This window comes from Chionomys nivalis, chromosome 21 (genome assembly GCF_950005125.1).
Source record: "Chionomys nivalis chromosome 21, mChiNiv1.1, whole genome shotgun sequence".
NCBI classification, from domain to species: Eukaryota; Metazoa; Chordata; class Mammalia; order Rodentia; family Cricetidae; genus Chionomys; species Chionomys nivalis.
This window is the reverse complement of record NC_080106.1, coordinates 35,224,327-35,246,595: the sequence shown is the minus strand read 5'-3', so window position 1 is coordinate 35,246,595 and position 22,269 is coordinate 35,224,327.

Sequence of the window (22,269 nt, the reverse complement as noted above, 5' to 3'; positions counted from 1 at the left end):
AAGACTAAACTCAGGGTTCACGCTCACCCCCATTCTTGAGACCTCAGCTCACACAAGGCCTTCCTCAGAACAAGATTTGCTGCTGTCCAGGAGGAAAAAGCATTTGCCACAAGTGGAATTTCATAGTTATTTTTTAGATTACTACAGTGGGAGATAGACAACCTATAATCTCCGTGACCACTTAGTCTCCTCCTGCTGGACCACTGAACTACACACACACACACCTATACACACATGCGCGCGTGTGTGTATGGGGCTAGAGAGATGGCTCAGCAGTTAAAAGAACTGGGTGGCTCTTGAAACGGGCCTGGATTTGACTCCCGTCACCTCATGACAGCTGGCGAGTCTGTAATGCCAGTTCCAGGGGATGCAATGGCCTCTTCAGACTTCCATGGGCACCGTGCACACATCTGGTGCACATCCATACATATGGGCAGGCACTCACCCATACTCATAAAATAAAAATAAATAAACCTCTTTTTAATCCTGTTATATAATAGGCCCACACACTTTTCAAAAATAAGTGAAAGAAATTAATGAACGAAAACTTGTCTGGAGATAAATTACTGAACTCCCAAGGCTACTGACCTATATAACCGCAGTTTGATAGGAACTTGTAGCCTCTATAGATGGATCTTCTTTTGCAAAGTTGAGGGCTTTGTTGTTCTCTCTTTCTCTTTCAAACATACCCATTTAAAAAGTCCACCTCTACCAAGGCACGGTGGCTCACACCTGTAATCCCAGCACTCAGGAGGCAGAAGGATTCCTGTGAGTTCCAGGCCAGGACTATATGGCAAGACTCTGTCTCAAATAAAGAAAACATCTACCTCTAGCCAGGAGTGATGATGTATTCCCAGCCCTTAAGAAACAGAGCCTTTAATCCCACCCAGCACTTGGGAGGCAGAGCCAGGAGGATCTCTGTGAGTTCGAGGCCAGGCTGGTCTACAAGAGCTAGTTCCAGGACTGGCTCCAAAGGAACACAAGGAAACGCTGTCTGGAGGCGAAGAGGGGAGGGAGAATCAGAGGTAAACCAGGTGCAGTGGTTCACAGATTTAATTCAGCACTCAGGAGACATAGGCAGGTGGATCTCTGTGATGTAGACCAGCCTGGTCTACATTGTGAGGTCCAGGACAGCCAGAGCTACATAGAGAAACCCTGTCTCGAGAAAAAAAAAAAAGAGTCAGGAGGACTACTATACGTTAGAGACCAGCTTGAACCACATGGCGAATTCCAAGCCAGCCCAGCTACACAGTGTACAGTGTGACCACATCTAAAAAGAGTTTTATTTGTTTTTACCCCCCAGAAACAACCCAGTAAAAGAAGAATCTATTCTTTGACACACATCCATTTCATAGAAGCACTTTCTGGTGCTTTAATGATGCCTTAGCTCTATAGCGGGTCATAATAAGGATCCATTAGCTCTACGACTGTAATATGAAAAGGGTGGAACACATTTAAACTGGAATTGATTTTTGCTTAATCTGTGTTTTCATGGGCAGAATGCATGCTCTTCTGAGCCAGTTCATTAGAAAGGGAAAGTCAGTGGGGATCGTGGGACCTCTCCCCTTCAGTACAAAAAGAGCCAGAACTTGCCACCACCAGCGTGACTGTCCCCTGCAGGTGTCCCCTTCACAGGCATGCCCAGAATTTGAACCTGGCATCTCAGGTGCTTTCCCTCCTTTGTTATTCCATTCCCTGCTCATGGTCACTGGCCTCAGGATGTGTCCAAATTTTAACACGTGGGCCCTAACGTAACTCAGTCCTTTAAAATACACTTGCTTCTACTGAAAATAACCAGGGAGACTAAGCCTGGTGTGCAGGAATTGGGACCTCAGCTCTGCAGACTTTTCTCTTAGCTCAGATAATAAAAATACTGCCTTGGGATGGAGCATGCTTTTAATCCCAGCACTCAGGTGGCAGAGGCAGGCGGATCTCTGTGAGTTCGAGGCCAGCCTGGTCTACAAGAGCTAGTTCCAGGACAGGCTCCAAGCTACAGAGAAACCCTATCTCGAAAAACAACAACAAAAGCTAAATGGCCAAGTAGCAGAGTGCTTGCCTACCACACACAGTACCCTGAGATTGTTCCCCAGTGCCCAGATTCGGAGGGGCAGTGACACTGAGCACAACAGACACAGGCGAGATGTAGTAGACTCCCAGTTTCACACACAAAATTACCAGACTATAGTAGCTCTAGATCTGCTTAGATGTGCTCTGGAGACCCTTGTGTAACTTCTTGGGTAACTGTCTCCTTCACATCCGGTCCTGTCCCTGCTGCTCAGCACAGCTAAAGAAGGTGATAATAAGTCATCTCCCTTCCTTCCAGGGACTCCAAGGGAGACATCTTTGGCCTCTGAACTCTAGAGGTTTCTGGATGGCTTTGGAACTCACCTCAGTCTCCCTCAGAGAATCTGCAGGGAACCCACTGCTCTGGACTGGTGACTGGTGGGCTGGCCTGCATTTCTTTGCCTCTCCTGCCCTCTAGTGCTCACTCCCTGTGCTGATCTTTGGACGCTATTTTGCTGCCGGGGGGGGGGGGGGGGGGGGGTGTTAAAATCCAAAACCTGGAAAGAAATTTCTTGCAAGTACATCCAAAGCTTGGTGGAAATTCATCTAGCTTTTTATGTATATTGTATATCTATTTCTGTATGTAAATCTAAAATACCTTAAGGCTGGCCTTATAATTAAGTGGTAGAGCACTTATCCAGCATATACAAACCCCAGTTTGATCCCCAACACAATAATGATAAATTTTCATGTGCATTCATCTACTGGATATTTTCTGGACGCCTATTCCCGTAAGATAGGCCTCGTCAGGAAAATCTCAAGTTAAAGGCCAGATTGATCTGCATAGTCAGTTCCAAGCTAGCCTGGGAGCTAGTATGAGAACCTGTTTTTAAGTGTGTCTCTCTGTGTGTGTTTTCCATCTTAAGTAATAAAAAAAATACAGCTTTTGTCTTCATAAATCCCTAGCTAGAGAGACTGATAATAAATTTATAGTCAAATGTACAATGCAGCTGATAGTGCTGCAAAAGATACAGGGAATATCCCAGAGAGATCTGAAAGGCATCCCTGGGAAAAGTGAGGGTGGACATATGAAGAATGAAGGACAAGAGTTATGGTGGCAACAAGCTAACAAGCGCTAACAAGTCAAGACCTCTGTGTCCAGGGAGAGTAAGGTGGGTTTACAGAAGCCAGCACAGGGTTGTGGGGTTGGATGTCAAACCCAGGAATCCAGGCTGGTGGCAGTACAGACTGAAGGACCACAGGGTGGAATTTCAGTCTTCATTAAGGTGAATCGCTCTTCCTTTCTTCTCTCTTGCCTCTCTCCCTTCCTAGCTTCCCTCCTTCCCTCTTACTTGCATTCCTTCCTCACTCTTTTCCTTCTTCCTTCCTTCTAGTTGTAAATCCTGGCTACCCATTGGGATCACCTGGTCAAAAAGCCCAGGAAGCTGGATCTCGAGGGCCAGCATCTGTGTTGTTTAGGTCCTCCCAGGTGATTCCAGTGGCAAGTAAGGCAGGCTCTTCTCAGAGTCGTCTGGAGACCTAAGAAAGCTCTTTTCCTCCCTCTAGTGACTGAGCTCCTAAGTCGGGAGGCAGATGTTTCCTCCACTAAGTAGCAGCAGTTCTGAAACAGAAGAGTGCTTCCCTCTCCCCCACCCCCCACCCTGCCCGGTGCTGGAGTTCCTCAGACCCCAGCCATCAAAGTCCTGCACTGAGGGCAGGAAGATGTGTATACAACCCAATATCCAGCCAAGAGGAAACCAAAAACTCCACAGCCTTCCAGTTCTCCTACCCTGCACCTTGCGGGAGCCAGGGCCATCTCATACCCTCCCCACCACACACACACACACACACACACACACATTCTCTCTCTCTCTCTCTCTCTCTCTCTCTCTCTCTCTCTCTCTCTCTCTCTCTCTCTCTCTCTCTCTCTCTCTCTCTCTCTCTCTCTCGTTTACCAAAACTTTCCTATGTCCCATCATGTCCTCCAGGTGGCGCCAAAGAGCAGTGATCTTGATTTCTGTTTTCTTGTCTTTTGAGATGAGACTTCTGTTTTGAAAAAATTCCACTATCAGCAGGTGGGAGAGGGGTTGAAGCGGGACCATACCAGAGGAGATCAGATGGAAGCCATTAGTAACGCAGTTCCGGGGCGAGCTGAGGGTGCCTTGGCCACTATGACAGTAGCAGAAAAAGAGGAGCTGGAGCCAGACTGGAGAGAGTGGTGGCTTGGTGTTGCCTTGCACTCAGGGGCTTGGAGAGAAGGGGGGGGGCGGCGGGAGTCAGGGATGTTTTTAGATTCTCGTTTGAATAAACAGATGGTGGTGGAGTCAGTGCCTGTGGCCGGGAACAGCAGAACAGATTGCAGGGGGTGGAAAATAAGAAAAGTGTGAGTGTGATTATGAGCAAATTCGGGGTAATGTGCAATGAGAGACTGATCACTGTAGTCATTTATACAATAAATATTCCAGACTTGATGGCAGATGCCTGGAATCTCTGCACTTGGGAGATAGCGGCAAGAAAATCAGAAGTTCAAGGTCATCTTTAATATACAAGAAATCCTGAGCTGGAGACCCTGTTTCAAAAACACACACATCCTCACATAGATACATACATATTGAGCTCTTAGGGATCAGGCACAAATTCAGGCTTTTTTTTTTCTTTATAGAATTTAAATTATAGCTCATCCACTAGGCTCTGGATAGGACCCTGACTACCACTGCCTGCCTGGTGAAAATCCAACCAGGGTTTAAGCAGTTCATTCTGAGAGCTGACCACACACAGGGCAGTGAACTCCTTGTTCCTCTTGACTCAACGATTTCCAGGTCTCTGGGGATTCTGTATGTTTCTCTTGTTTTGCTTTGCTTTGATTTGAGACAGGGTCTTTCTAGCCTCAAGTCCATGATCTTCCTACCTTAAGTTGCCCCACATGGTAGGATTATAGGTATGCATCGCAGAAGATTCAATTTCTGACCTGCTCTTGTGGCCTTGCCCAAGTAACCTTCTCCTGATATCACAGAACAGACTGCAAATGCCTGTTGGGAACCTTCAGAAGAATGGAACCGAGAATCCACTCACCCCTGGGACATCTCTGTAGAAGCATCTAGGTCAGAAGAAAGAAAATGTTCCATCCTGGTGTCTCATTCGTTCATTGGATAGTTGAACCACAGGAAGCACTTCCCCCCTGCAAGCCCAGAGACATTGACATTCAGGGCCTTTGAGACAGGAACAATGCTTCTGTGATCCCAGCACTCTGGAAGCTGGGGCAAAAGGATGGTAAGTTCCAAGCTAGCCTATGGTACAAAGTAAGACCTGTCTTTTGTAAAAAGTTAATTTAAAATTTTTTTTAATTAAAATAACAGACAGAGCCGGGCAGTGGTGGCGCACGCCTTTAATCCCAGCCTTGGGAGGCAGAGGCAGGCGGATCTCTGTGAGTTCGAAGCCAGCCTGGTCTACAAGAGCTAGTTCCAGGACAGGAACCAAAAAGCTACGGAGAAACTCTGTCTCGAAAATCCAGGGGAAAAAAAGCAGACAGGGGGCTGGAGATATGGCTCAGAGGTTAAGAGCATTGCCTGCTCTTCCAAAGGTCCTGAGTTCAATTCCCAGCAACCACATGGTGGCTCACAACCCTCTGTAATGGGGTCTGGTGCCCTCTTCTGGCCTGCAGGCATATACACAGACAGAATATTGTATACAAAATAAATAAATAAATATTTTTAAAAAGCAGACAGGAAGAACAACAATAAAGCACTTTGAATAACTGAAGTGGTAAGTTCTCAGAGTCCTTAAGCAGCAAGATCAAAGAAATAAAATGATAAAGGGCAGGGGTGTAGAAGCCATCCCTCCAGTCTTCCCCACACCAGACCAGCCACCTCAACACCCGCTCAGGCTTTTGCTGCTGCTGCCGTCCCCACACATTCTCAGCCCCCAGCTACAAAGAAGCTACTGCAGCTGCACTCAGCCAGGCTACACCCCGCTGGTAACCCCTGCCCTGCCATGCAGTGTAACAACAGGCAGCCTCACTCTTTGCTGTCGTCTTCAGCAGACATCTGGGAATTCTTAAGGTTCGTTTTTTTAAAAAGTTTTTACCCACATTAAGAATGAAAAACAGGGCCGGGCGATGGTGGCGCACGCCTTTAATCCCAGCACTTGGGAGGCAGAGGCAGGCGGATCTCCGTGAGTTCGAGACCAGCCTGGTCTACAGAGCTAGTTCCAGGACAGGCTCCAAAACCACAGAGAAATCCTGTCTCGAAAAACTAAAAAAAAAAAAAAAAAAAAAAAAAGAATGAAAAACAGGCGGCTGGAGAGATGGCTCAGAGGAATAGAGCACTGGCTGCTCTTCCAGAGGTCCTGAGTTCAATTCCCAGCAACCACATGGTGGCTCACAACCATCTGTAATAAGATCTGGTGTCCTCTTCTGTACTGCAGGATACATGAAGGAAGAAACCTATATACATAATAAATAAAAAATAAAAAAAAGAATGAAAAACAATATTGTAGTGAAGGGTGCTACGTCTCTGCATGGTTCCACAATGGATGGTTTGAAAAGGAAAAAAAATGAAATGAAAGGATAATCAACTTAGTTGGGATTGACATAATGTCGATTATGATCATTATCAATCTGGTAAATTCATGTTTTATCTTTTAAAAAGTGGTTTGATATCAGCGCCAAATATGAAAAAAATAACTGATAAGATAAAAGTCTTTAGAAAGACCTAACAATGAAATTAAGAAAAATATTCACACACACAGAGGCATTTAGAGCAGAACCTACCACACCACTGCATTATGAAACTGAAGAGGAGTGTCCCAAGGATACTAGAAAACCAACCTAAATTTATCCAGTTACCATTCAAGAATAAGCACTAGATGATATGGTACCCCCAAGGCTATTCATAAGCTAACTGGAACCCAGTAAAAATGTTAAATTTGAAGAGATTTAAGGAAGCAGTAGTTTCATATGGTACGCATTCACCTTTTGTGAAGTAGGTGTTAAATTTATGGGCAACTTGGAACAGAATTATTCCACAAGACTGATTTAGCTATAGCAATATTAGCCGGTAGTGGTGGCGCACGCCGGTAGGATTTGCTGAAGGAGGCAGAGGCAGGAGGATCACGAGTTCGAGGCCAGCCTGAGCTATAGCAATATTGGAAGCTGGTCCTCAGTTACAATGGAAAACATGGTGGATAGAGGAATCTAGGATAATAAAACAATATAAGTAGGGCTAAAAATATTGAAATTTCCTAAAAACAGCTTCTCAGTCAAGGCCAATAGGCTGATTTGTAAAGACAGATGACATTTGATGATCACGCCTTGGCTCTCTACCATATAGTAGCTTTGAATATTTGATATAGTGTTAAAGAATCACGAAAAAGGAATAAGTGATTTACTAAAATTATACAAGGCCCAAAAGAAGCCTTCACTGATTTTTTTTTTACAAAGATTGACTTCAGCTATAATAGAATATCGAATCTAGCAATTAGACAACTATTAATTAAATCTTTGGTTTTTGAAAATGCTAATTCAGAATGCAAAGGGGTAATAAGACCTTTAAAGGCACCAATAGATGAATGGATTAGAAATATAACTGATACTGGATCTTAAAATTATGATCATACTTAGGTAGAAGTGGTCTCTAAAAATTTTAAGAACGATCAGAAGGTCAGATGTTTTAGATATGGTAAGCACAGTCATCTGAAAAGTTATTGTAAGCAAGGCTTTTCTAGAAACAATGTTTTTTTCTAGAGATATACAAACAGAATGCTCCAGCCTTCTGGAATATGCAGATGTGTGGTAAAGACTGACATTGGACTAATGAAAGAAGATCAACATGGGACAGGCAAGGTAACCCTTTGCCATTGAGAGACACATTAGGGGGCCTTTCCCATACCCCCATGTCAAATTTGGTTCAATTATTCCTGTCAGCATGGGGGAACTCATATGCAGAGCAATTAAAAGACTTAATGCCTGTTGTGAAAAACCATACTATTCTGGATGACTTCAAAAGATAAAACAAAATTTTCAAGAGAGACCATAAAACAAACTTCTATAAATAATAAAAAGACCAAAGCTAAAAATACAAATGAATGGGGCATTGTGATTGAAGGTTCGCTAGACACAGGCACAGACATAACAATAATTTCACCAAAATCTTGGCATCCAGATTGGCCTCTTTTGGAAGTAAATATTCAGCTCCCAGAGATTGCAACTTTATCAAAAGCAAAACAAAGTACAAGATGGGTTAGCTGTATAGGGCTAGAAGGACAAGTAGAGAAATTAAAGCTATACATGACTAACATAGTAGTGTATTTATGGGGGCATGATTTGTTACAGCAATGGAAAACCCAGAGAAACATTCCTTCAAAGTCAAAAACAAACTATAGGCGGCTGGAGAGATGGCTCAGATGTTAAGAGCACTGCCTGCTCTTCCAAAGGTCCTGAGTTCAATTCCCAGCAACCACGTGGTGGCTTACAACCATCTGTAATGGGGTCTGGTGCCCTCTTCTGGCCTGCAGGCATACACACAGACAAAATATTGTATGCATAATAAATAAATAAATAAATGTTAAAAAAAAAACAAACTATAAAATAACGTATGCTTCTGAGAAAAATACTAAAAGGGTTTTTTGCTTGTTTTTTGTGTTTTTTTGGTGCTGGTGCTGATGGTCATTGTTGTTTTTTGTTTGTTTGTTTGGTTGGTTTTTGGTTTGGTTTGGTTTGGTTTGGTTTGATTTTTCAAGACAGGGTTTCTCTGTAGTTTTGGAGCTGTCCTGGAACTAGCCCTTATAGACCAGGCTGGCCTTGAACTCACAGAGATCCACCTGCCTCTTCCTTTCAAGTGCTGGGATTAAAGGCGTGCACCACCACTGCCCAGCTAAGAGGTATTATTAAGAGCAGTCACTGACCATTCCGGTTGTACATAAGCAGGGTGCAGCAGTTGCTTATCTTTCAAAGGTACCAACAGCCTTACCTTTGAAATGGTTAACTGACAGACCTGTGTGGGTTGTAACAATGGCCTTTGGCATCAGAAAAAAATACAGGCACAGAAACAACTGGTACAGGAGCAGATAAATGCTCAACATATTGAAGAATCAACCAGTCCTTGGAATTCTCCTATATTTGCCATTAAAAAAAAAAAAAAAAAAAGGAGAATGTTAACAGATTTAGGAGCCATAATAAGGTGATTCAGCCAATTTTCCTCTTTACAGCCTGGAATTCCCTGGCCTTCTCTGTTACCTAAAGGATGGTCTATTATAGTGATTGATGTAAAAGGCTGCATTTTTACTATACAAGAATAGGATAGAGAAAAGTTTGCCTTCACAATGCCTACTTATAATTTATAATTCCCAGCCTCTTAAAAGATTCTTCCACTGCCAGGAAGTGGTGGTGCATGCCCTTAATCCAGCACTTGGGAGGCAGAGGCAGGCAGATCTCTGTGAGTTCAAGGCCAGCCTGGTCTACAGAGCAAGTTCCAGGACAGGCTCCATGACTACTAGATACCATCAAAACTGATCAAGAGCCGGGCGGTGGTGGTGCATGCCTTTAATCCCAGCACTTGGGAGGCAGAGGCAGGCGGATCTCTGTGAGTTCAAGGCCAGCCTGGTCTACAAGAGCTAGTTCCAGGACAGGAACCAAAAAGCTACGGAGAAACCCTGTCTCAAAAAAAAAAAAAAAAAAAAAAAAAAAAAAAAAAAAAAAAAAAAAAAAAAAACAACTGATCAAGATTAGACTCTAACAAGAAAAGGAAAGGCGATGTTTCATCAAACAGCTTGGTCATTCAATCCAAACTATCTTATAAGACTTACAAATGCCTTTCATTTGATCAGATACAACCTGCCAAAAAGTAAAACACCCCAAAGATAGGGTTGGGACGGAGTTTTTTGGTTTTGATTTTTTGGGTTTTTTTTTTTGACTTTCCAGGAGAATAAAATCATCCAACTAAGAAATCTTAAGACCACTGGAAAAAAGAGACATGTTAAAAAAAAAAGGACAAATCACCCAGAGAAAATATCCGAAGAAAAAGAGTAAATTGGCCTAATAGTATAACACATTTTTATTAGGATAAAGTTTCATGAATCTTCCCAAATGTTTGTTTCTGCTGTTCTCTACAGACATATAATGCAAAAGGTCTTTTGTAATCCCAGTTCAATTAAAAATTAAAGCTGACTTTGGAGCTGGAACGTGGCTCCCTACTCCTCTAAACCCAAGCATGCTTGTTAAAGGATGATCCAAAGTCTCCATCTCATGTTAGAAAAACCACCTGGTATGGGACAAAAGAAAGCCAAAATTAAGGACTGGTCTACTATCACTAATCTCATAATCCCTTGAATATATTTTGACTCTTTAAAATTTGTCTTAGAACAGGTGGCGGTGGTACACATCTTTAATCCCAGCGCTTGGGAGGCAGAAGCAGGCAGATCTCTGTGAGTTCAAGGCCAGCCTGGTCTACAAGAGCTAGTTCCAGGACAGGCTCCAAAGCTACAGAGAAACCCTGTCTCGAAAAACCAAAAATAAAAAAATAAAATAAAATTTGTCTTAAGGTATAAATATTACCTCAAAATTTATAACTTATATATGTATATATATAATATATGTTAGTATTATATATTATATAATGATATAAAATATATTATATAATATATTATATATATGTGTGTTTATATGTGTTAAGTTTCTATGGTGATATTAATGGCCATATAGTGTACTATTTCTAAATTTAGACTTCATCTAGCTTTCTGTATGTAGTTTCAGGCTTGAGCCTGAAGCAGGTACTTAGGAATTAAGTCTGTATATCCCAGGAGTATTTAATAGATTATGGTCCTTTAACCTCTCCAGGAACTGCTGCATATGGCATTTAAAATGTTTTTCTGCAGTGAACCATGAACATTGCTAACAACAATGTTTGAAGTCTCCAAAAAGATGATGGGGCCCCACAACAACATTTGTCACCAAGCTGACAAACATCATCCAAAGATCAGCTTTGGACTACAAACTGCTCAGGACAATTTGAAGGCAGTTAGCTAAGATAACCCAGCCTCGTAGGCTACTCCAGCCAAGACTTCAAATAAGCCTTGCATTATCCCATTACACTGAGACTGGGCAACAGCTAGCTCCTGCAGGACTTGAGCATTATCTTAATTTTCTCAGGGAGTAATTTTAAGAACACAACACCCACATTCCCAAGAGATGGGGTGGATTGTTTGGGTTGATAGGTAGATTATGAATATTTATCATCATTTAAGGGGGGGTCATTTAAAAGTTGTTATTGGTCATGGTCAGGGAGGAAACTAAGCAAGAGAAGTTAGATTGAAGAATGTCTTTCTGAAAAGGGAAAATGAGGATATAGGAATAATAGGATAAAGGGGGCGTGGTGATATTTTGCTTGTGTTTTAACAAATAATGCTTGCCTGAAGATCAGAATGCAAAGCTAAGCCACTAAGGCCTGGCAGTAGTGGCTCACATCTTCAATCCCAGGAGACAGAGGCAGATGGATCTCTGTTAGTTCAGACCACCCTGGGTTACATGAAATTGATCCAGTCTAAAAGAGAAAGAGGGGCTGGAGAGATGGCTCAGCGGTTAAGAGTACTGACTGTTCTTCCAGAGTACATGGGTTCAATTCCCAGCACCCACATGGCAGCTTGCAACTGTCTGTAACACCAAGATCAGACAAACATGCAGGCAAAACACCAATACACATAAAAAAATAAAAATAAAGTGATCAAAAATAAATAAATAAATAAATAATAAAAGAGAAACAGAGCTCATACAAAGGTGATCCTAGCACTTAGGTTCCTACACCTTTACTCCCAGCACTAGGGAGGTGGAGACATTAGTGCTATGGCTGGGCAGAGAGAGAAATATAAGACAGAGGGAGACAAGAGCTCTGTGTAGTCTGAGGTAGCAGTTTGAATGAGGTAGCAGTTTGAAGCAGTCAGTCTTAGGATACTGTCAGTCTGAGGACGCAGTCCAAGGAGGCAGTCTGAGAACAGGGATTGCCTCTTCAGTTTGAGCATTGGTAGAGGTAAAAGGTCTCTCTAGTGGCTGACTGCACACTGCTTCTCTGATTTCTCAGCTTGCACCCCCTAATATCTGACTCTGGGTATTTACTAATGAGACTGGTTAGAATTTATGCTATTTGGGAGATTAATTAATCTACTTTAAACTAAGTCCTACTTTAAACCAGACCTCATTACAGATGGTTGTGAGTCACCATGTACTTTCTGGGAATTGAACTCAGGACTTTTGGAAGAGCAGGCAATGCTCTTAACCTCTGAGCCATCTCTTCAGCCCCTCTATATATGTTTCTACTCTTGTTTAAGATATATTTGTATGTTGATACAAATTTAAGGTTATTTTTGTTATGCGGAATTATATGTTTCTATTCTTGTTTAAAGTATCATTACTATGCAACTCATTTAAAAAATTTAATGTAAGGCAGAGGCAGGCAGATCTCTGTGAGTTCGAGGTCAGCCTGGTCTACAAGAGCTAGTTCCAGGACAAGGAACCAAAAAGCTACGGAGAAACCCTGTCTCGAAAAAAAAAAAAATTAATGTAAAGTTCTATTCCTTGAAAACTATTTAGGATAATAAAGAAATACAGATTAGTAATTAGTCATCTATAGCAATCAAACTTATAGTCATGTTAGGTGTATTTTCAAGGTCAATTAGAGACATTTTATTTTTTTAAAATATTTATTTATTTATTATGTATACAATATTCTGTCTGTGTGTATGCCTGCAGGCCAGAGGAGGGCACCAGACCTCATTACAGATAGTTGTGAGCCACCATGTGGTTGCTAGGGATTGAACTCAGGACCTTTGGAAGAGCAGGCAATGCTCTTAACCGCTGAGCCATCTCTCTAGCCTCCCAGAGACATATTTTTTTTTAAGATTTATTTATTTTGTATACAACATTCTTCTTTTTTTCTTAAATATTTATTTATTATGTATACAATATTCTGTCTGCAGGCCAGAAGAGGTCACCAGACCTCATTATAGATGGTTGTGAGCTACCATGTGGTTGCTGGAATTTGAACTCAGGACCTTTGGAAGAACAGGCAATGCTCTTAACCACTGAGCCATCTCTCCAGAGACATATTTTAAATAGATAGATAGTCTTCAAACACCTCAGAGACTTACAGAATATGGCATTTAAGATGTTTTTAATAACATAGGATTTTTCATGACAGTGAGACACATCTGCTCCTGCCAGCACCAATTTACTCCAAAAGAGGATGACAGACATCAAAGAACCTCCATTTGGAGTTTGCTTTCTTTGTGACAAAGTTAGCCACTGGGCAAGAAAATTCTTTTGCCCCAATTGCTGACAGTACACTGTCCAAACTGGACGAGCAGGACACAAAAGAGAGCGACTACAAAACCTTGCCAAGACAAGATTGACAGTCCTTCAAAATTCCTGCTACACAGAAAAGTCTGTCAGATATCTATGGCTATAGGTCGAAGATGGATGCCCCAATGTTACAGAGACACCTGGGGTGACTATCCAGGCAGCCAGCTGTTTCTATCATTTCTCATCATTTTGGAAGTTGCTTATTCTGCATTTACTGTCTACTCAGGTAAAATTATATCCTTCTCAGGTCTTTGATAGGGTTGAAGACTAGATAGTTATAGTTTTCCTTAGTCATGCTAGAAAGTAGAAGAGGTACAAAATTTGGACTCATCAAAAAAGGATAGATAATGGAGTATTTTCTCTGAATTTGCCAAATTCAAATGGATATTGTGAATGTAATTCTTACTTGATAGTTTCATTTGTTAAAGTTAATATATTTCCTTTCATTTAGGTAATACCTGATAATTGTTTTTATTGTATAGGGTTTTGCTATGTTAGAGTTAATACCCTTCCTTTTTATTTAGATAAAAAGGGTGAAATGTTGGGGGAGATCTGTTTGTGTGGCTTGTTCAAAGACCACCAATAAAGTCTGACCTCAGTTCAGAGAACAAAGTCCACATTCATCTGGCCAGCGTGAACCAATGAGTTTCCTGGAGGACTCGGGGGAAACAAGGACACACAGAGAAGGAAAAGGAAGGTTGAGGGGTTGTGAGGCTTTTTTGATTCAGGAAGTGGAGAGGGCCAAGATCATGTCTTGATCACTCTGTGGATCGCTCAGGTTTATTCCCTAATATTTATTCATGAGTTTTATTTTTTTAATAAAACAATAAAAGGAATCTCAATATCAAAAGCTTTCTCTAAAGCAATAAAGATGATAAGTAGCGACAGAGCTCAGGACATAGCAGCCTGAAGTCCAACGATAGGAGGCCACAGTATGCTACTCTAAGTGTGCCCGTTTGACATCAATGTCATTTGCGGAAACAGCAGACAGCTCTGAAAACAAGGGCAGAAGCTCCCCTACTGTGAGAGACGTCCACGGACTATGGCATAAAGGAAGTCTGCATGGGTGAGGGCTCTTCATTTCTGCACCACGAAGAAGGGAGGGTTGTTTCGCACAGACTCAGCAATAAAGAACACTTGGCTTAAATCCACCCAGCAGACTTTGCTCTGTCTGTCCTCTTTTCCTGTCTCCCCATAGCCAGCCTTTCTCCACACCCTTCCTTCTGCTCCAGCAAACAAAGGCCTTCAGCCCTGAAGTTTACACTATCCCTTTGATATTTGCCGTAGGATTTCACTCTTGAAGACTTCCTTGAGTGTCTTTCCATGCATGCAGGAAGGATTGTTGTTAGTAAGCTTCTTGGTTTTTCTGTTAATCTGTCTTTTGTAATAGAGAAGCCTCTGCTAAGAGCCATGGAGAATAGACAAAAATTCTTATATCCTCCTCTACAAAGAACCAAGCCATAGTTTGAATATAGGTTCTTTTTTGGTTTGGTTTGGTTTGGTTTTTCAAGATGGGTTTCTCTGTGTAACCCTGGATGTCCTAGAACTCACTCTATAGACCAGGCTGGGTCCCAAACTCACAGACATCCACGTGCCTCAGCCTCCTGAGTACTAGGATTAAAGGCATGTGCCACAACCTCCCAAATGAATATTGGTTCATATATATTATATATAATATATATATATTATATATGAACCAATATATATGTATATATATTATATATATTATATATGAACCTATATATATATATATAACGTATACAATATTCTGTCTGTGTGCATGTCTACAGGACAGAAGAGGGCACCAGACCTCTTTACAGATGGTTGTGAGCCACCATGTGATTGCCGGGAATTGAACTCAGGACCTTTGGAAGAGCAGGCAATGCTCTTAACCTCTGAGCCATCTCTCCAGGCCCATGAATATTGGTTCTTAAGCATTAGTTTGCCCAACTTCCAATCTAGCCAATCCTCTCCCTTAATAAATAGAATAAGTCCACACTACTCTGGCCAAAAAAAAAAAGAAGAAAAGAAAAGAGAGAGAGAGAAGAAAAACCCTCATGTATTCTCAAATACTTAAATGTAGTCAAAAACTCACTGCTTCTCAAAATAGTTTTCATTATTAAATATCTTTAAATATTTAGAAAGTTCTTCATATTTAATTGAAATCTGCCTTTGTGTATCTTTCTACTCATTATTTCTGGGTTTCAACTCAGAGATGTTGTATATTAAGCCTAATGTATTTCCATAGGTGCCTGATTCAAATATTTGAAGACAATTATTTTGTCAACTTTCAAACAGATAACCAAATTATAATTAGTGTTTTTAAAACGGGCTGTAATCAGAATAATAAACTGAAGATTGGTCCAGGTCCTCTAAATATTTTTTTCTAATCAGACTGTCATAGAAATTTCTTTCATTTCCACGATGACAGGAGGTTGGTTTTGCGCTTTGTTTTGGGATTTTTTTTTTAATCATTGAAGGGAGGGAGGGAGAGAAAGCTTAAGAGAAAATATATGTGATGTGTGTGTTCGGACTACTGCATTAGCTATTCTTCAGGTGCTGTGGTAAAACGCCGTGGTCAATGAAGGGCTCTAGCAGGCGCAAATCTGGCAAACATGGCACTGGCAGGCTTTACCTTTTACCTTTCTTCCCCATCCCCCACACCCCCTTGCTCCCCACTAAACCATTAGATTGCATTCCTAAAGTTAGCTACTGAGGTCTCTCCCCTTATTTAGCCATTGACTCATTCCTGAGACTGACCACCAAGGTCCAACCATCAAAACACCAAAGCCCAGCAATCAAATTTCATTGTTTTCACTAATCTAATTAAATTAATTAAATTAATTTGACTAATCTAATTAAAACAGCCGATCGGAATTTACCAACACATCCTGGCTCTTTCTAAGTCCCTTTTCCCTCCTATTATTGATACTTGCAAAACTATTTGCTGCTGTTTCTACCCAATTCAGATTCAACCACCTTGTCTCTTTCCCTTAATAAAGGTTTCTTGGCATTTGGTTTGTTTTTGGAAGTTGGGATTTGGGTGTGGTCTGTGCCTAATACAGAGGGAATACCCCACAGTTCTCAGGTCCCCTCAGTCAAGACTTACGAAAGAAGAGTTTTGGGGGGTCGGGGGGACTTATGTTTCCAGAGGAAGAGCGATAAGAGTCCACCCCTTTGTGTGTGAGGAGGGAAATGTATTAAATGTATTGCTTTACAGATATATATATGTATGTATATATATATTTGCATTTTAGGTATACGAGTGTTTTGTGTGTATATATGCATGTGTACCACAGAATCCAGAAGAGAGTGTCAGAGATCCTGGTATTGGAACTATGAATGGCCCCGAGATACCATGTGGTCCTCTGCAAGAGCAGAAAGTGGCTCATCACTGAGCCATCTCTCCAGCCCTGTGAGTGTGTCATTTAAAGGACAGTATACCAGCAGGCAGCGGGAAACTGAGAGATCAATCACATCATTAACAGGAGCACAAAGCAGAAAAAGTGGACTGGAAGTGTGGGGAGGTTATGAACTCTCAAACCCGCCTCTAGTGGAACCCTTCCTCCGTAAGACCACATCTCCCAACCCTCCCAGAGCTACGGAAAACCCTGTCTCAAATCCCCTTCTCCCCAAAAAGGACCCGCCTATAGGCTAGCAACATACTTTGTGGTGAGTATCTTGGGGCAGCCCTAGGGTCAGGAGAGTGGGGATAAGGCTCCTCCAGGTTAAAGGCTAGGCTTGCCTTCCCTGAAAAAGCTTCAAATGGGGTTCATATGCATCTCTAAGTGGGCAAGGGTTCACCCACCTCTAACCTGAAAACCCTGTCTTCTGGGAATGATCTAACGTTCATGTTCCTCTTGGACTTGCCAGGTGCTGTGACACACACCTTAATCCCAAAGCCCAGGATGTAGAAGCAGGTGATGTCTGTGAATCTGAGGCCAGCCTGGGCTGCAGAGTGAGTTCCAAGTCAGCCTGAGCTACATCGTGAGTTCCAGGACTACATCATGTTTGTCTCAAAACAAAAACAAAAAGACAGGTTCTGCTTGAAGAAAGCATGATGAGGGGCTGGGGAGATCGTTCAACGATCAAAAGCACTCGCTGCTCTTCCAGAGAACCTGGTCCCAATTCCCAGCACCCACGCCAACAACTCACAACCCTCTTCTACTCCAGTTCCAGGGGATCTGATGCCTTCTTCCGGCCTCCACAGGCATACAAGCATGTATGAAAACTACTAATACACATAAAATAATTTTTTTTAGTGAACTAAAAACTTATTTTAGTGCTCATTTTGTGTACACGGGCGTTCCTGCCTGTATGTATGCCCGTGTACTATATGCGTGCCTGCAAAGCCCTTGTAGGCTATGCAATGACCATTTAGTCCAGAAGAGGGCATCAGATCCCCTGGAACTAAAGCTACAAAAGGTTGTGGGCCACTCTGAGTTCCGAGACTCGACCCAGGAGTCAGCCTTCCAGCCCCAACAGCTACACTTAAATAAGATGGTGGAAAGATGGGCAGTTAAACAGGACAGATAAATTAACTAATACACACAGTCCCTCCTCTTGCAGCCGTCTGCAGAAAGAGCTAGAACAACGGCTGCAGGTCAGAGACAGCCTGTGCCAAGCTATTTCAGCGGCTACAGCCACACTTGCCCCTGGCATCTGAAACATTTCTGATCCTCTCTGCAGGAGAGATAAGAGCCGCCAGGCCCCACGGGAACAGTTAGAACGTCCTTTAAAAGAAACCAGGTGCTTTCCCTGCTTCCCAGCAAATTGCATCACGCCTGCCACAGCTGGGGGTGGGTGAGGCCTCCTGTTCTCGCATTTAAGTGAAGGCGCATTTTGCTCCATCCCAGTAGGAAGAAAAACCGCCTGAGGACCCGGAGCCGAGCTCCTTCCTCTGGCCCTTCGAGAGCTACAAAAAGAAGCCCTGCCCTGCCTCACCACAGTTGGGAACTCTTTCCTCTGGGTTCTGAGTGAGGCCTTTGAGAGCGGTTCCTACAAGACCCAGTCCTGTTTTGCGCGGTGAATTTCCATTAGGAGGGAGGAGAGAAGTAAACACGCATTTAATAAAGTTGGAAGCAGTTCCCTGGCTTGGCCTGTCCCCAGTACACTGGAGAAAGTCGCAAGCCCAGGCCTGTTTCCTGGCCCTCAGCCAGCTCTGCACCTCCGTGGGGCTCAAGCAGTCCCCAGCACTCTTCTTACTATCTTCATTCTTGGGAGCGGACAGGCTCTGTCGAATCAAAATGAAGCCCCAAGGTTCAGTCTTAGGCTGAACTGCTTTGCTTCTGGATTTCCTTCTCCCTAAAAGCATCCTACTGAAGTTGTACAAAGTAGCTTATGCCTGTGGTCCCAGCTCTTGGAAGACTAAGGTAGAGGACCGCAAGTTTGAGGGCAGCCTGAGCTATATAGCAAGACCCTGTCTTTAAAATATATATATTTTATCTGAGCTATATAGCAAGACCCTGTCTTTAAAATAAATTTTATATGTGTGTGTATTTGTAAGGCATATAATAAAATATGATATGATAATATTATAATAATATATAGCATATATTTAATATGTAATATATAAACATTACATATATAAGCAGTAAATATACATAAATCAATATGATATATAAATAATATAATAGGCTGTGATAGGATTTTTGCCTTCTTGTAATATATATACATTTATATCATTATATATTTTATATAATATACACATATATTATATGCATAATATATGAAGGTGTGTCTATATGTACACACAATATATACTTATAGCAAAGCAAAAAAATTCTCTCATTTTCTCAGGGTTTTGTGGCCAAGGGTAGTTTTCCAGTAGTGTTTTGGAGTTTTGTCCTCTCCCTACCTTCCTCCTGATCACCCCTGCTTCTACCTAGATCTCCCCTCCTTTTTCCCCTCTCACCTCATCCCCTGTCCCACCAGAGTGAAAATAACAGGCCCTCCAGTCGAAGAGGTTAGCAGCCCTCTTCTCCCCAGGCCAATGGGTCTGAATGGTCCCAGTAAAAACTTAGAATGAGGGGATGGCACCAAACATAAGACGGAAGTTCAGATCCCTAGAATCCATGTTTGTCCAGGTGGACCAGGCAGCCTGCCTGTAGTTCTAGCCTTGGAAGGTGCAAACAGGGGAATCCCAGAGCAAGCTCTGGGTTTGATTGAGAGACCCTACCTCAGTGAATAGGGCAGAAGACTGATCAAGGATGAAGCCTTCGTCTACCACTTGCACTTGGTACCACTTGGGCATGTTGTGCTCACCCAAACACGTGCCAACAGCAAAAACATGCATCCGCACAACACGCGCATTCATAAAAATGGAAAAATAGTATTTAGATGTTAGATTTCCATTTCTTTAGTTCATTCTCAAGAAAGATCATAGTTACGTAATCTTTAATTAGGGTTCTGTGTAAGTTGAAGTCTTACAGCTGGGGATCAGGTCTGGTCTCTGTAGATGGGCATGGTGGCACATGTCTGTAATTCCAACACTCAGAAAGAGGGCAAGTTCCAGAATACATATGCTTACATGCATGCACGCGCACACACACACACACACACCCTCCTAAACCATACTCAGGCAAGCTCCTAAATTTTCTCACCTATAAAATAGGGGTGGTGATGCTGGTGAATGCTGGTTAGTCCCCTGTAGAAACTCAGTGTGAGGCCTGGCACAAAAGGGAGGCTCATGCCTGCTCCAGGAATGGCACCCACCCCCTCCCTGACAATCCAGCAATCACACAGCCCCAGTCTCGCCTTTCAACTGTGATGTGTCATCGTTTATTTGCAAACATGTCTGTTTGATATCAAACGGAAAATGCTTTGGGGTTGCATTAAAAACAAAACGCATTCAGGGGGAGAAAAAGAAAGGCTGGTAGACTCATTGTTAGTAAACAACAAAATATTTTTGAAGGCTAGATGCAGACAGCTCAGATGCTAGAGGGCTCAAATTGACAGACTTTTGATAGCAGAAGACAAGCTAGGAGGGGGACCCTTCCAGAGATTTAATAACCAGAAACGTGAATCTCTCCTTTCCCACCCGCCAGGGCTCAACACTCTACTTGTTGTGAGCCCAAGGCCCTATCGCCATCCATTTATGGAATCCTGTCCAATCCTGATTATTCCCATAATTCATTAATGATACTAGAAGTTAAATATTAAATTATTCATGCAAACAACATGGAGAGAGCCAAATGCAAAAGCTTCCTGTCAGGCATGCTGGCTGTTCAGTCAGCTGTTGAAAAGGGGGAAAGAGATGAAGACCAAACCAAGATCCATAGTTCCCATTGTTGTCGTAGGTACAGAGCCTCCAGGATTCTAGGAAAGGGAGGCAGACCCGTGAGAGACAGTCACAGTCAGAAGCAGATAGTCTGGATCAGGAAAGTCAATCTGCATGTTTCTCTCTTTCCAGCAGCTGTGGGATAGGCCCAAGAAGAATGAAGCGATCTTTTGTCCTCTTTGCTGGATGCTGGAGAAACAGAATCACATCAAAGCCTCACCCTCATCCACCCAAGGCCAGAGAGCAAGCCCTGAGGAAGGTCATATCCCAAGCAGGGGTCTCTCTGCCCTCCAAGGATAGTTCCTCAGAATGAGACCTCACAGGCTGAAGGCTGTTCCAGGGATGAGGCGAGAGTCCACTCAAGAAAGAGGGTCAGCTCTTCAGCTCAGCCGCTCCTTCCTTCACTGAGGTGTCCTTGCCATCCACTGCCTCAGCGCCGGGCTCCACCTTCGGCTCTCCTCCCTCAGGGTGATCTCCAGGTTTCTGGGACTCCTCTACGACTTCGGAGCCTTTGCTTGAATGGCATCCCATCTCACAGGGACTCAGAGGGCCTGGTGCTCTCCGACCTCGTGAAAGGAGAAAGGTTCGTGTGATGGAGGGAGCCTCAGAAGCCAGAGCTAAATAACCCTTCCCCAGAACACTGTTGCAGAGAGAGCCTGCATGGTTTCTATGGCCACAAGGAGACACCCCCTGGCCACCACTGTGAAGGAGGCAGGACTTGGAGCACTGCCCTTACAGCTAACTGGCTTAGTTCCGGCTCTATGAACCACTCCTTGCCCTTGATCTTTATTAATTTCTTTACCGATCGCCCACCACCTAGTTACAGGTAAACACCAGCTACACCTTCTTAGACAGAGAAAGCAGTTACCAAGCAACAAGTTGTGGCCTCCTTCCTTGTCCCATGGGCACATCCACTCCTGGGCCTCACAGACCCCCCCCCCCCCGCCTGGAGGCCAGTGGAACTATCCTAGAATATCTACTCCGTGGGCTCCCAGGGTTACCCAAACACAGAACTGAAAGTGCTAAAGACACGGGGAGAGAGAAGGGCTGGGTGCCAAGCGCAGTTCACATTCCTTATCCAGTTTACAACTCTGACACGCAACTTCTAGTATTCAGTTGTTCAAGTATCATTTAGCAGATGGAAACATAGAGGCAAAGAAAGATGGAATCGTCTGTCTGCGGTAGTTATGAAAGACCACAAGCTAACAGACCTGGGAGTGAACCCCCGTCCTCTGGCTTACTTTTTGTTTCAATATAGAACCTGCATGGGCAGGCTGGTCTGACCGCAAACCCATGGTCTTCCCAGATCATCCTTCCCAGTGTTGAACGACAGGTGAGCACCACCACAGAATGTGACTCCTTCTCTTCATTACTTTGAGATAGGTAGATGATAGATAGATAGATAGATAGATAGATAGATAGATAGATAGATAGATCGATAGATAAATAGATAGATAGATGATAGATAGAAGATAGATAGATAGATGATAGATAGATAGAAGATAGATAGATAGATAGATAGATAGATAGATAGATAGATAGATGATAGATAGATAGAAGATAGATAGATAGATAGATAGAAGATAGATAGATAGATAGATAGATAGATAGATAGATAGATAGATAGATAGATAGATAGATA